The sequence below is a fragment of the Hyperolius riggenbachi genome, chromosome 4 (genome assembly GCF_040937935.1).
Source record: "Hyperolius riggenbachi isolate aHypRig1 chromosome 4, aHypRig1.pri, whole genome shotgun sequence".
Lineage (NCBI taxonomy): Eukaryota > Metazoa > Chordata > Amphibia > Anura > Hyperoliidae > Hyperolius > Hyperolius riggenbachi.
Genome location: NC_090649.1, coordinates 42,089,063 through 42,102,485, shown reverse-complemented (window position 1 = coordinate 42,102,485; position 13,423 = coordinate 42,089,063). Strand labels below are relative to the sequence as shown.

The following is a 13,423-nucleotide window of genomic DNA, read 5'->3' as shown; positions in this document are numbered from 1 at the left end:
AAACAAGTTAAGGGAAAGAGCAACTTCCTTTTTTTCAATCCTCTCAGCTAAATCTCAGGCCGTGTGCAGAGTGCCCTCCTCATACTGCTATGTGAGCACCTTTGGAGTGCAAAGCCTAATACACACCATACCAATGCCTGTCAGATAGATGGGTCGAACAGATGATTTCCGGCAGGTCCGATCTGATTTCCGATCGTTTTTCTGATGGATTTGCATAGTAGTGATCGGAAATCCGAACGGAAATCCGATCGTGTCTGTCGGAAAGGATCTATCGGCCCATCTATCTGATGGGGAATTGCATGGTGTGCACCAGGCATATGAGAATGAGTATCTTTCAGGTGGTTGTTCCTTGTCAAGTGATTGATTGTAAGTCTCTCCTTGACAAAAGGACTGGAGTAAAGCCAACGGAAATCTGGGAAAAGCAGATAAGAAAAGTAGTATAGGAAAGATGAGTAAGATTGTAAGAAGGAGTGTTTTTCTCTTTCTTGGGGTGGTGAAGCACTTTTGCTGAAAAGTTGTTAAAAGAGGTTGTGTGAGTAAAAGTGAAGGGGAAAGCTGAGATGACATTTCCGTTTGTTAGCAAAGGGAGTGGGGAGTGGCATGTGAAAGAGGAAGTGATGGCCTGGTGATGGTTTGTAATCGTTTTGGAGGAGCTCTGCCTAGTAGAAAGTAAAAGGAGAAGCTTTGATCACCCAACGTGGGGCTCGAACCCACGACCCTGAGATTAAGAGTCTCATGCTCTACCGACTGAGCTAGCCGGGCTTGCTTGCTTGAGCTGAAATGTCAAAAATTGCAAAATGGCGCCAGCCTCACCTTTGCCATCCGCACAGAAGAAGGCAATCTTGTATGGCCTGATTTGGCTGGCCACGTTTTTCAGCACCGAGCAACAGGGCAAGGCATTGGTGGTTCAGTGGTAGAATTCTCGCCTGCCACGCGGGAGGCCCGGGTTCGATTCCCGGCCAATGCAAATGCTAGGATTTTGGCACACCTCCACACTTTGCACTTCTCAAGCTTAAGACATCTCTGCAGGCCAGAAGCCATTTAAGGACATTTGCAAGAGTCACCGTGGCACTTGGCCACAGTGCTGGCTGACAGTCGAGAAGAGGGACCCTAGTACCCAGCAAACATGACTCTAAGACACACAAGTTAAAGCAGCCTTGGGACACTTGCGTGCCCAAAGGCCTTGCATGTCTTCTAGCAGTGCCAGTGACGTGCAGCATCTCTCCCTCTCCAGTACTCACCTATTAGGCTTCTTTTTAACTGTCTAGAAAAGCCTCGGAAATGCCAAGTCAGCAGCATCTGCTCATCTGGTGTTGTTTTACAACTTTTTGCCTTGTTGTCTTTGCACTCTACTCAGGGCCTTGCTCAAATTTGGAGCGTTCTCTCTAGGCCCTCATTCATTCTACTTTTGTCCTGAGTTTTCTCACAGTAGATGTTGAGATGTTGTGTCAGCTTACCTACAACTTGCTTTCCCAGCACCTAGCAATTAAGAAAACATACTAAAAGTACAGAAAAAAAAGTAGTAACAAACTTAAGTCAAATGAAAGCAACCACTTTTTTTGCTTGCCGGGACTGAAAGGCTTTTTGGTTTGTAACTTTTGTTGGGAAGTACCTCATCTAAAAACAAGTTAAGGGAAAGAGCAACTTCCTTTTTTTCAATCCTCTCAGCTAAATCTCAGGCCGTGTGCAGAGTGCCCTCCTCATACTGCTATGTGAGCACCTTTGGAGTGCAAAGCCTAATACACACCATACCAATGCCTGTCAGATAGATGGGTCGAACAGATGATTTCCGGCAGGTCCGATCTGATTTCCGATCGTTTTTCTGATGGATTTGCATAGTAGTGATCGGAAATCCGAACGGAAATCCGATCGTGTCTGTCGGAAAGGATCTATCGGCCCATCTATCTGATGGGGAATTGCATGGTGTGCACCAGGCATATGAGAATGAGTATCTTTCAGGTGGTTGTTCCTTGTCAAGTGATTGATTGTAAGTCTCTCCTTGACAAAAGGACTGGAGTAAAGCCAACGGAAATCTGGGAAAAGCAGATAAGAAAAGTAGTATAGGAAAGATGAGTAAGATTGTAAGAAGGAGTGTTTTTCTCTTTCTTGGGGTGGTGAAGCACTTTTGCTGAAAAGTTGTTAAAAGAGGTTGTGTGAGTAAAAGTGAAGGGGAAAGCTGAGATGACATTTCCGTTTGTTAGCAAAGGGAGTGGGGAGTGGCATGTGAAAGAGGAAGTGATGGCCTGGTGATGGTTTGTAATCGTTTTGGAGGAGCTCTGCCTAGTAGAAAGTAAAAGGAGAAGCTTTGATCGCCCAACGTGGGGCTCGAACCCACGACCCTGAGATTAAGAGTCTCATGCTCTACCGACTGAGCTAGCCGGGCTTGCTTGCTTGAGCTGAAATGTCAAAAATTGCAAAATGGCGCCAGCCTCACCTTTGCCATCCGCACAGAAGAAGGCAATCTTGTATGGCCTGATTTGGCTGGCCACGTTTTTCAGCACCGAGCAACAGGGCAAGGCATTGGTGGTTCAGTGGTAGAATTCTCGCCTGCCACGCGGGAGGCCCGGGTTCGATTCCCGGCCAATGCAAATGCTAGGATTTTGGCACACCTCCACACTTTGCACTTCTCAAGCTTAAGACATCTCTGCAGGCCAGAAGCCATTTAAGGACATTTGCAAGAGTCACCGTGGCACTTGGCCACAGTGCTGGTTGACAGTCGAGAAGAGGGACCCTAGTACCCAGCAAACATGACTCTAAGACACACAAGTTAAAGCAGCCTTGGGACACTTGCGTGCCCAAAGGCCTTGCATGTCTTCTAGCAGTGCCAGTGACGTGCAGCATCTCTCCCTCTCCAGTACTCACCTATTAGGCTTCTTTTTAACTGTCTAGAAAAGCCTCGGAAATGCCAAGTCAGCAGCATCTGCTCATCTGGTGTTGTTTTACAACTTTTTGCCTTGTTGTCTTTGCACTCTACTCAGGGCCTTGCTCAAATTTGGAGCGTTCTCTCTAGGCCCTCATTCATTCTACTTTTGTCCTGAGTTTTCTCACAGTAGATGTTGAGATGTTGTGTCAGCTTACCTACAACTTGCTTTCCCAGCACCTAGCAATTAAGAAAACATACTAAAAGTACAGAAAAAAAAGTAGTAACAAACTTAAGTCAAATGAAAGCAACCACTTTTTTTGCTTGCCGGGACTGAAAGGCTTTTTGGTTTGTAACTTTTGTTGGGAAGTACCTCATCTAAAAACAAGTTAAGGGAAAGAGCAACTTCCTTTTTTTCAATCCTCTCAGCTAAATCTCAGGCCGTGTGCAGAGTGCCCTCCTCATACTGCTATGTGAGCACCTTTGGAGTGCAAAGCCTAATACACACCATACCAATGCCTGTCAGATAGATGGGTCGAACAGATGATTTCCGGCAGGTCCGATCTGATTTCCGATCGTTTTTCTGATGGATTTGCATAGTAGTGATCGGAAATCCGAACGGAAATCCGATCGTGTCTGTCGGAAAGGATCTATCGGCCCATCTATCTGATGGGGAATTGCATGGTGTGCACCAGGCATATGAGAATGAGTATCTTTCAGGTGGTTGTTCCTTGTCAAGTGATTGATTGTAAGTCTCTCCTTGACAAAAGGACTGGAGTAAAGCCAACGGAAATCTGGGAAAAGCAGATAAGAAAAGTAGTATAGGAAAGATGAGTAAGATTGTAAGAAGGAGTGTTTTTCTCTTTCTTGGGGTGGTGAAGCACTTTTGCTGAAAAGTTGTTAAAAGAGGTTGTGTGAGTAAAAGTGAAGGGGAAAGCTGAGATGACATTTTCGTTTGTTAGCAAAGGGAGTGGGGAGTGGCATGTGAAAGAGGAAGTGATGGCCTGGTGATGGTTTGTAATCGTTTTGGAGGAGCTCTGCCTAGTAGAAAGTAAAAGGAGAAGCTTTGATCGCCCAACGTGGGGCTCGAACCCACGACCCTGAGATTAAGAGTCTCATGCTCTACCGACTGAGCTAGCCGGGCTTGCTTGCTTGAGCTGAAATGTCAAAAATTGCAAAATGGCGCCAGCCTCACCTTTGCCATCCGCACAGAAGAAGGCAATCTTGTATGGCCTGATTTGGCTGGCCACGTTTTTCAGCACCGAGCAACAGGGCAAGGCATTGGTGGTTCAGTGGTAGAATTCTCGCCTGCCACGCGGGAGGCCCGGGTTCGATTCCCGGCCAATGCAAATGCTAGGATTTTGGCACACCTCCACACTTTGCACTTCTCAAGCTTAAGACATCTCTGCAGGCCAGAAGCCATTTAAGGACATTTGCAAGAGTCACCGTGGCACTTGGCCACAGTGCTGGCTGACAGTCGAGAAGAGGGACCCTAGTACCCAGCAAACATGACTCTAAGACACACAAGTTAAAGCAGCCTTGGGACACTTGCGTGCCCAAAGGCCTTGCATGTCTTCTAGCAGTGCCAGTGACGTGCAGCATCTCTCCCTCTCCAGTACTCACCTATTAGGCTTCTTTTTAACTGTCTAGAAAAGCCTCGGAAATGCCAAGTCAGCAGCATCTGCTCATCTGGTGTTGTTTTACAACTTTTTGCCTTGTTGTCTTTGCACTCTACTCAGGGCCTTGCTCAAATTTGGAGCGTTCTCTCTAGGCCCTCATTCATTCTACTTTTGTCCTGAGTTTTCTCACAGTAGATGTTGAGATGTTGTGTCAGCTTACCTACAACTTGCTTTCCCAGCACCTAGCAATTAAGAAAACATACTAAAAGTACAGAAAAAAAAGTAGTAACAAACTTAAGTCAAATGAAAGCAACCACTTTTTTTGCTTGCCGGGACTGAAAGGCTTTTTGGTTTGTAACTTTTGTTGGGAAGTACCTCATCTAAAAACAAGTTAAGGGAAAGAGCAACTTCCTTTTTTTCAATCCTCTCAGCTAAATCTCAGGCCGTGTGCAGAGTGCCCTCCTCATACTGCTATGTGAGCACCTTTGGAGTGCAAAGCCTAATACACACCATACCAATGCCTGTCAGATAGATGGGTCGAACAGATGATTTCCGGCAGGTCCGATCTGATTTCCGATCGTTTTTCTGATGGATTTGCATAGTAGTGATCGGAAATCCGAACGGAAATCCGATCGTGTCTGTCGGAAAGGATCTATCGGCCCATCTATCTGATGGGGAATTGCATGGTGTGCACCAGGCATACGAGAATGAGTATCTTTCAGGTGGTTGTTCCTTGTCAAGTGATTGATTGTAAGTCTCTCCTTGACAAAAGGACTGGAGTAAAGCCAACGGAAATCTGGGAAAAGCAGATAAGAAAAGTAGTATAGGAAAGATGAGTAAGATTGTAAGAAGGAGTGTTTTTCTCTTTCTTGGGGTGGTGAAGCACTTTTGCTGAAAAGTTGTTAAAAGAGGTTGTGTGAGTAAAAGTGAAGGGGAAAGCTGAGATGACATTTTCGTTTGTTAGCAAAGGGAGTGGGGAGTGGCATGTGAAAGAGGAAGTGATGGCCTGGTGATGGTTTGTAATCGTTTTGGAGGAGCTCTGCCTAGTAGAAAGTAAAAGGAGAAGCTTTGATCGCCCAACGTGGGGCTCGAACCCACGACCCTGAGATTAAGAGTCTCATGCTCTACCGACTGAGCTAGCCGGGCTTGCTTGCTTGAGCTGAAATGTCAAAAATTGCAAAATGGCGCCAGCCTCACCTTTGCCATCCGCACAGAAGAAGGCAATCTTGTATGGCCTGATTTGGCTGGCCACGTTTTTCAGCACCGAGCAACAGGGCAAGGCATTGGTGGTTCAGTGGTAGAATTCTCGCCTGCCACGCGGGAGGCCCGGGTTCGATTCCCGGCCAATGCAAATGCTAGGATTTTGGCACACCTCCACACTTTGCACTTCTCAAGCTTAAGACATCTCTGCAGGCCAGAAGCCATTTAAGGACATTTGCAAGAGTCACCGTGGCACTTGGCCACAGTGCTGGCTGACAGTCGAGAAGAGGGACCCTAGTACCCAGCAAACATGACTCTAAGACACACAAGTTAAAGCAGCCTTGGGACACTTGCGTGCCCAAAGGCCTTGCATGTCTTCTAGCAGTGCCAGTGACGTGCAGCATCTCTCCCTCTCCAGTACTCACCTATTAGGCTTCTTTTTAACTGTCTAGAAAAGCCTCGGAAATGCCAAGTCAGCAGCATCTGCTCATCTGGTGTTGTTTTACAACTTTTTGCCTTGTTGTCTTTGCACTCTACTCAGGGCCTTGCTCAAATTTGGAGCGTTCTCTCTAGGCCCTCATTCATTCTACTTTTGTCCTGAGTTTTCTCACAGTAGATGTTGAGATGTTGTGTCAGCTTACCTACAACTTGCTTTCCCAGCACCTAGCAATTAAGAAAACATACTAAAAGTACAGAAAAAAAAGTAGTAACAAACTTAAGTCAAATGAAAGCAACCACTTTTTTTGCTTGCCGGGACTGAAAGGCTTTTTGGTTTGTAACTTTTGTTGGGAAGTACCTCATCTAAAAACAAGTTAAGGGAAAGAGCAACTTCCTTTTTTTCAATCCTCTCAGCTAAATCTCAGGCCGTGTGCAGAGTGCCCTCCTCATACTGCTATGTGAGCACCTTTGGAGTGCAAAGCCTAATACACACCATACCAATGCCTGTCAGATAGATGGGTCGAACAGATGATTTCCGGCAGGTCCGATCTGATTTCCGATCGTTTTTCTGATGGATTTGCATAGTAGTGATCGGAAATCCGAACGGAAATCCGATCGTGTCTGTCGGAAAGGATCTATCGGCCCATCTATCTGATGGGGAATTGCATGGTGTGCACCAGGCATACGAGAATGAGTATCTTTCAGGTGGTTGTTCCTTGTCAAGTGATTGATTGTAAGTCTCTCCTTGACAAAAGGACTGGAGTAAAGCCAACGGAAATCTGGGAAAAGCAGATAAGAAAAGTAGTATAGGAAAGATGAGTAAGATTGTAAGAAGGAGTGTTTTTCTCTTTCTTGGGGTGGTGAAGCACTTTTGCTGAAAAGTTGTTAAAAGAGGTTGTGTGAGTAAAAGTGAAGGGGAAAGCTGAGATGACATTTTCGTTTGTTAGCAAAGGGAGTGGGGAGTGGCATGTGAAAGAGGAAGTGATGGCCTGGTGATGGTTTGTAATCGTTTTGGAGGAGCTCTGCCTAGTAGAAAGTAAAAGGAGAAGCTTTGATCGCCCAACGTGGGGCTCGAACCCACGACCCTGAGATTAAGAGTCTCATGCTCTACCGACTGAGCTAGCCGGGCTTGCTTGCTTGAGCTGAAATGTCAAAAATTGCAAAATGGCGCCAGCCTCACCTTTGCCATCCGCACAGAAGAAGGCAATCTTGTATGGCCTGATTTGGCTGGCCACGTTTTTCAGCACCGAGCAACAGGGCAAGGCATTGGTGGTTCAGTGGTAGAATTCTCGCCTGCCACGCGGGAGGCCCGGGTTCGATTCCCGGCCAATGCAAATGCTAGGATTTTGGCACACCTCCACACTTTGCACTTCTCAAGCTTAAGACATCTCTGCAGGCCAGAAGCCATTTAAGGACATTTGCAAGAGTCACCGTGGCACTTGGCCACAGTGCTGGCTGACAGTCGAGAAGAGGGACCCTAGTACCCAGCAAACATGACTCTAAGACACACAAGTTAAAGCAGCCTTGGGACACTTGCGTGCCCAAAGGCCTTGCATGTCTTCTAGCAGTGCCAGTGACGTGCAGCATCTCTCCCTCTCCAGTACTCACCTATTAGGCTTCTTTTTAACTGTCTAGAAAAGCCTCAGAAATGCCAAGTCAGCAGCATCTGCTCATCTGGTGTTGTTTTACAACTTTTTGCCTTGTTGTCTTTGCACTCTACTCAGGGCCTTGCTCAAATTTGGAGCGTTCTCTCTAGGCCCTCATTCATTCTACTTTTGTCCTGAGTTTTCTCACAGTAGATGTTGAGATGTTGTGTCAGCTTACCTACAACTTGCTTTCCCAGCACCTAGCAATTAAGAAAACATACTAAAAGTACAGAAAAAAAAGTAGTAACAAACTTAAGTCAAATGAAAGCAACCACTTTTTTTGCTTGCCGGGACTGAAAGGCTTTTTGGTTTGTAACTTTTGTTGGGAAGTACCTCATCTAAAAACAAGTTAAGGGAAAGAGCAACTTCCTTTTTTTCAATCCTCTCAGCTAAATCTCAGGCCGTGTGCAGAGTGCCCTCCTCATACTGCTATGTGAGCACCTTTGGAGTGCAAAGCCTAATACACACCATACCAATGCCTGTCAGATAGATGGGTCGAACAGATGATTTCCGGCAGGTCCGATCTGATTTCCGATCGTTTTTCTGATGGATTTGCATAGTAGTGATCGGAAATCCGAACGGAAATCCGATCGTGTCTGTCGGAAAGGATCTATCGGCCCATCTATCTGATGGGGAATTGCATGGTGTGCACCAGGCATACGAGAATGAGTATCTTTCAGGTGGTTGTTCCTTGTCAAGTGATTGATTGTAAGTCTCTCCTTGACAAAAGGACTGGAGTAAAGCCAACGGAAATCTGGGAAAAGCAGATAAGAAAAGTAGTATAGGAAAGATGAGTAAGATTGTAAGAAGGAGTGTTTTTCTCTTTCTTGGGGTGGTGAAGCACTTTTGCTGAAAAGTTGTTAAAAGAGGTTGTGTGAGTAAAAGTGAAGGGGAAAGCTGAGATGACATTTTCGTTTGTTAGCAAAGGGAGTGGGGAGTGGCATGTGAAAGAGGAAGTGATGGCCTGGTGATGGTTTGTAATCGTTTTGGAGGAGCTCTGCCTAGTAGAAAGTAAAAGGAGAAGCTTTGATCGCCCAACGTGGGGCTCGAACCCACGACCCTGAGATTAAGAGTCTCATGCTCTACCGACTGAGCTAGCCGGGCTTGCTTGCTTGAGCTGAAATGTCAAAAATTGCAAAATGGCGCCAGCCTCACCTTTGCCATCCGCACAGAAGAAGGCAATCTTGTATGGCCTGATTTGGCTGGCCACGTTTTTCAGCACCGAGCAACAGGGCAAGGCATTGGTGGTTCAGTGGTAGAATTCTCGCCTGCCACGCGGGAGGCCCGGGTTCGATTCCCGGCCAATGCAAATGCTAGGATTTTGGCACACCTCCACACTTTGCACTTCTCAAGCTTAAGACATCTCTGCAGGCCAGAAGCCATTTAAGGACATTTGCAAGAGTCACCGTGGCACTTGGCCACAGTGCTGGCTGACAGTCGAGAAGAGGGACCCTAGTACCCAGCAAACATGACTCTAAGACACACAAGTTAAAGCAGCCTTGGGACACTTGCGTGCCCAAAGGCCTTGCATGTCTTCTAGCAGTGCCAGTGACGTGCAGCATCTCTCCCTCTCCAGTACTCACCTATTAGGCTTCTTTTTAACTGTCTAGAAAAGCCTCGGAAATGCCAAGTCAGCAGCATCTGCTCATCTGGTGTTGTTTTACAACTTTTTGCCTTGTTGTCTTTGCACTCTACTCAGGGCCTTGCTCAAATTTGGAGCGTTCTCTCTAGGCCCTCATTCATTCTACTTTGTCCTGAGTTTTCTCACAGTAGATGTTGAGATGTTGTGTCAGCTTACCTACAACTTGCTTTCCCAGCACCTAGCAATTAAGAAAACATACTAAAAGTACAGAAAAAAAAGTAGTAACAAACTTAAGTCAAATGAAAGCAACCACTTTTTTTGCTTGCCGGGACTGAAAGGCTTTTTGGTTTGTAACTTTTGTTGGGAAGTACCTCATCTAAAAACAAGTTAAGGGAAAGAGCAACTTCCTTTTTTTCAATCCTCTCAGCTAAATCTCAGGCCGTGTGCAGAGTGCCCTCCTCATACTGCTATGTGAGCACCTTTGGAGTGCAAAGCCTAATACACACCATACCAATGCCTGTCAGATAGATGGGTCGAACAGATGATTTCCGGCAGGTCCGATCTGATTTCCGATCGTTTTTCTGATGGATTTGCATAGTAGTGATCGGAAATCCGAACGGAAATCCGATCGTGTCTGTCGGAAAGGATCTATCGGCCCATCTATCTGATGGGGAATTGCATGGTGTGCACCAGGCATACGAGAATGAGTATCTTTCAGGTGGTTGTTCCTTGTCAAGTGATTGATTGTAAGTCTCTCCTTGACAAAAGGACTGGAGTAAAGCCAACGGAAATCTGGGAAAAGCAGATAAGAAAAGTAGTATAGGAAAGATGAGTAAGATTGTAAGAAGGAGTGTTTTTCTCTTTCTTGGGGTGGTGAAGCACTTTTGCTGAAAAGTTGTTAAAAGAGGTTGTGTGAGTAAAAGTGAAGGGGAAAGCTGAGATGACATTTCCGTTTGTTAGCAAAGGGAGTGGGGAGTGGCATGTGAAAGAGGAAGTGATGGCCTGGTGATGGTTTGTAATCGTTTTGGAGGAGCTCTGCCTAGTAGAAAGTAAAAGGAGAAGCTTTGATCGCCCAACGTGGGGCTCGAACCCACGACCCTGAGATTAAGAGTCTCATGCTCTACCAACTGAGCTAGCCGGGCTTGCTTGCTTGAGCTGAAATGTCAAAAATTGCAAAATGGCGCCAGCCTCACCTTTGCCATCCGCACAGAAGAAGGCAATCTTGTATGGCCTGATTTGGCTGGCCACGTTTTTCAGCACCGAGCAACAGGGCAAGGCATTGGTGGTTCAGTGGTAGAATTCTCGCCTGCCACGCGGGAGGCCCGGGTTCGATTCCCGGCCAATGCAAATGCTAGGATTTTGGCACACCTCCACACTTTGCACTTCTCAAGCTTAAGACATCTCTGCAGGCCAGAAGCCATTTAAGGACATTTGCAAGAGTCACCGTGGCACTTGGCCACAGTGCTGGCTGACAGTCGAGAAGAGGGACCCTAGTACCCAGCAAACATGACTCTAAGACACACAAGTTAAAGCAGCCTTGGGACACTTGCGTGCCCAAAGGCCTTGCATGTCTTCTAGCAGTGCCAGTGACGTGCAGCATCTCTCCCTCTCCAGTACTCACCTATTAGGCTTCTTTTTAACTGTCTAGAAAAGCCTCGGAAATGCCAAGTCAGCAGCATCTGCTCATCTGGTGTTGTTTTACAACTTTTTGCCTTGTTGTCTTTGCACTCTACTCAGGGCCTTGCTCAAATTTGGAGCGTTCTCTCTAGGCCCTCATTCATTCTACTTTTGTCCTGAGTTTTCTCACAGTAGATGTTGAGATGTTGTGTCAGCTTACCTACAACTTGCTTTCCCAGCACCTAGCAATTAAGAAAACATACTAAAAGTACAGAAAAAAAAGTAGTAACAAACTTAAGTCAAATGAAAGCAACCACTTTTTTTGCTTGCCGGGACTGAAAGGCTTTTTGGTTTGTAACTTTTGTTGGGAAGTACCTCATCTAAAAACAAGTTAAGGGAAAGAGCAACTTCCTTTTTTTCAATCCTCTCAGCTAAATCTCAGGCCGTGTGCAGAGTGCCCTCCTCATACTGCTATGTGAGCACCTTTGGAGTGCAAAGCCTAATACACACCATACCAATGCCTGTCAGATAGATGGGTCGAACAGATGATTTCCGGCAGGTCCAATCTGATTTCCGATCGTTTTTCTGATGGATTTGCATAGTAGTGATCGGAAATCCGAACGGAAATCCGATCGTGTCTGTCGGAAAGGATCTATCGGCCCATCTATCTGATGGGGAATTGCATGGTGTGCACCAGGCATACGAGAATGAGTATCTTTCAGGTGGTTGTTCCTTGTCAAGTGATTGATTGTAAGTCTCTCCTTGACAAAAGGACTGGAGTAAAGCCAACGGAAATCTGGGAAAAGCAGATAAGAAAAGTAGTATAGGAAAGATGAGTAAGATTGTAAGAAGGAGTGTTTTTCTCTTTCTTGGGGTGGTGAAGCACTTTTGCTGAAAAGTTGTTAAAAGAGGTTGTGTGAGTTAAAGTGAAGGGGAAAGCTGAGATGACATTTTCGTTTGTTAGCAAAGGGAGTGGGGAGTGGCATGTGAAAGAGGAAGTGATGGCCTGGTGATGGTTTGTAATCGTTTTGGAGGAGCTCTGCCTAGTAGAAAGTAAAAGGAGAAGCTTTGATCGCCCAACGTGGGGCTCGAACCCACGACCCTGAGATTAAGAGTCTCATGCTCTACCGACTGAGCTAGCCGGGCTTGCTTGCTTGAGCTGAAATGTCAAAAATTGCAAAATGGCGCCAGCCTCACCTTTGCCATCCGCACAGAAGAAGGCAATCTTGTATGGCCTGATTTGGCTGGCCACGTTTTTCAGCACCGAGCAACAGGGCAAGGCATTGGTGGTTCAGTGGTAGAATTCTCGCCTGCCACGCGGGAGGCCCGGGTTCGATTCCCGGCCAATGCAAATGCTAGGATTTTGGCACACCTCCACACTTTGCACTTCTCAAGCTTAAGACATCTCTGCAGGCCAGAAGCCATTTAAGGACATTTGCAAGAGTCACCGTGGCACTTGGCCACAGTGCTGGCTGACAGTCGAGAAGAGGGACCCTAGTACCCAGCAAACATGACTCTAAGACACACAAGTTAAAGCAGCCTTGGGACACTTGCGTGCCCAAAGGCCTTGCATGTCTTCTAGCAGTGCCAGTGACGTGCAGCATCTCTCCCTCTCCAGTACTCACCTATTAGGCTTCTTTTTAACTGTCTAGAAAAGCCTCGTAAATGCCAAGTCAGCAGCATCTGCTCATCTGGTGTTGTTTTACAACTTTTTGCCTTGTTGTCTTTGCACTCTACTCAGGGCCTTGCTCAAATTTGGAGCGTTCTCTCTAGGCCCTCATTCATTCTACTTTTGTCCTGAGTTTTCTCACAGTAGATGTTGAGATGTTGTGTCAGCTTACCTACAACTTGCTTTCCCAGCACCTAGCAATTAAGAAAACATACTAAAAGTACAGAAAAAAAAGTAGTAACAAACTTAAGTCAAATGAAAGCAACCACTTTTTTTGCTTGCCGGGACTGAAAGGCTTTTTGGTTTGTAACTTTTGTTGGGAAGTACCTCATCTAAAAACAAGTTAAGGGAAAGAGCAACTTCCTTTTTTTCAATCCTCTCAGCTAAATCTCAGGCCGTGTGCAGAGTGCCCTCCTCATACTGCTATGTGAGCACCTTTGGAGTGCAAAGCCTAATACACACCATACCAATGCCTGTCAGATAGATGGGTCGAACAGATGATTTCCGGCAGGTCCGATCTGATTTCCGATCGTTTTTCTGATGGATTTGCATAGTAGTGATCGGAAATCCGAACGGAAATCCGATCGTGTCTGTCGGAAAGGATCTATCGGCCCATCTATCTGATGGGGAATTGCATGGTGTGCACCAGGCATACGAGAATGAGTATCTTTCAGGTGGTTGTTCCTTGTCAAGTGATTGATTGTAAGTCTCTCCTTGACAAAAGGACTGGAGTAAAGCCAACGGAAATCTGGGAAAAGCAGATAAGAAAAGTAGTATAGGAAAGATGAGTAA

General features: G+C 46.1%; 15 non-coding genes across 15 annotated transcripts; 8 read left to right on the top strand and 7 right to left on the bottom strand.

Moving 5' to 3' along the window:
- The first annotated feature begins 896 nt into the window (after positions 1 to 896).
- On the top strand, positions 897 to 967 carry TRNAG-GCC (transfer RNA glycine (anticodon GCC)). The gene has a single exon. It is a non-coding gene; the product is annotated as a tRNA-Gly (tRNA).
- A 1,343-nt stretch (positions 968 to 2,310) lies between these two features.
- Positions 2,311 to 2,383, bottom strand: TRNAK-CUU (transfer RNA lysine (anticodon CUU)). Its single transcript has one exon. It is a non-coding gene; the product is annotated as a tRNA-Lys (tRNA).
- Positions 2,384 to 2,517: 134 nt separating this feature from the next.
- Positions 2,518 to 2,588, top strand: TRNAG-GCC (transfer RNA glycine (anticodon GCC)). Its single transcript has one exon. It is a non-coding gene; the product is annotated as a tRNA-Gly (tRNA).
- A 1,343-nt stretch (positions 2,589 to 3,931) lies between these two features.
- Positions 3,932 to 4,004, bottom strand: TRNAK-CUU (transfer RNA lysine (anticodon CUU)). Its single transcript has one exon. It is a non-coding gene; the product is annotated as a tRNA-Lys (tRNA).
- A 134-nt stretch (positions 4,005 to 4,138) lies between these two features.
- Positions 4,139 to 4,209, top strand: TRNAG-GCC (transfer RNA glycine (anticodon GCC)). Its single transcript has one exon. It is a non-coding gene; the product is annotated as a tRNA-Gly (tRNA).
- A 1,343-nt stretch (positions 4,210 to 5,552) lies between these two features.
- Positions 5,553 to 5,625, bottom strand: TRNAK-CUU (transfer RNA lysine (anticodon CUU)). The gene has a single exon. It is a non-coding gene; the product is annotated as a tRNA-Lys (tRNA).
- A 134-nt stretch (positions 5,626 to 5,759) lies between these two features.
- On the top strand, positions 5,760 to 5,830 carry TRNAG-GCC (transfer RNA glycine (anticodon GCC)). Its single transcript has one exon. It is a non-coding gene; the product is annotated as a tRNA-Gly (tRNA).
- A 1,343-nt stretch (positions 5,831 to 7,173) lies between these two features.
- TRNAK-CUU (transfer RNA lysine (anticodon CUU)) lies at positions 7,174 to 7,246 on the bottom strand. The gene has a single exon. It is a non-coding gene; the product is annotated as a tRNA-Lys (tRNA).
- Positions 7,247 to 7,380: 134 nt separating this feature from the next.
- TRNAG-GCC (transfer RNA glycine (anticodon GCC)) lies at positions 7,381 to 7,451 on the top strand. The gene has a single exon. It is a non-coding gene; the product is annotated as a tRNA-Gly (tRNA).
- Positions 7,452 to 8,794: 1,343 nt separating this feature from the next.
- On the bottom strand, positions 8,795 to 8,867 carry TRNAK-CUU (transfer RNA lysine (anticodon CUU)). The gene has a single exon. It is a non-coding gene; the product is annotated as a tRNA-Lys (tRNA).
- Positions 8,868 to 9,001: 134 nt separating this feature from the next.
- TRNAG-GCC (transfer RNA glycine (anticodon GCC)) lies at positions 9,002 to 9,072 on the top strand. The gene has a single exon. It is a non-coding gene; the product is annotated as a tRNA-Gly (tRNA).
- Positions 9,073 to 10,414: 1,342 nt separating this feature from the next.
- TRNAK-CUU (transfer RNA lysine (anticodon CUU)) lies at positions 10,415 to 10,487 on the bottom strand. Its single transcript has one exon. It is a non-coding gene; the product is annotated as a tRNA-Lys (tRNA).
- Positions 10,488 to 10,621: 134 nt separating this feature from the next.
- On the top strand, positions 10,622 to 10,692 carry TRNAG-GCC (transfer RNA glycine (anticodon GCC)). Its single transcript has one exon. It is a non-coding gene; the product is annotated as a tRNA-Gly (tRNA).
- A 1,343-nt stretch (positions 10,693 to 12,035) lies between these two features.
- Positions 12,036 to 12,108, bottom strand: TRNAK-CUU (transfer RNA lysine (anticodon CUU)). The gene has a single exon. It is a non-coding gene; the product is annotated as a tRNA-Lys (tRNA).
- Positions 12,109 to 12,242: 134 nt separating this feature from the next.
- Positions 12,243 to 12,313, top strand: TRNAG-GCC (transfer RNA glycine (anticodon GCC)). The gene has a single exon. It is a non-coding gene; the product is annotated as a tRNA-Gly (tRNA).
- The last annotated feature ends 1,110 nt before the right edge of the window (positions 12,314 to 13,423 follow it).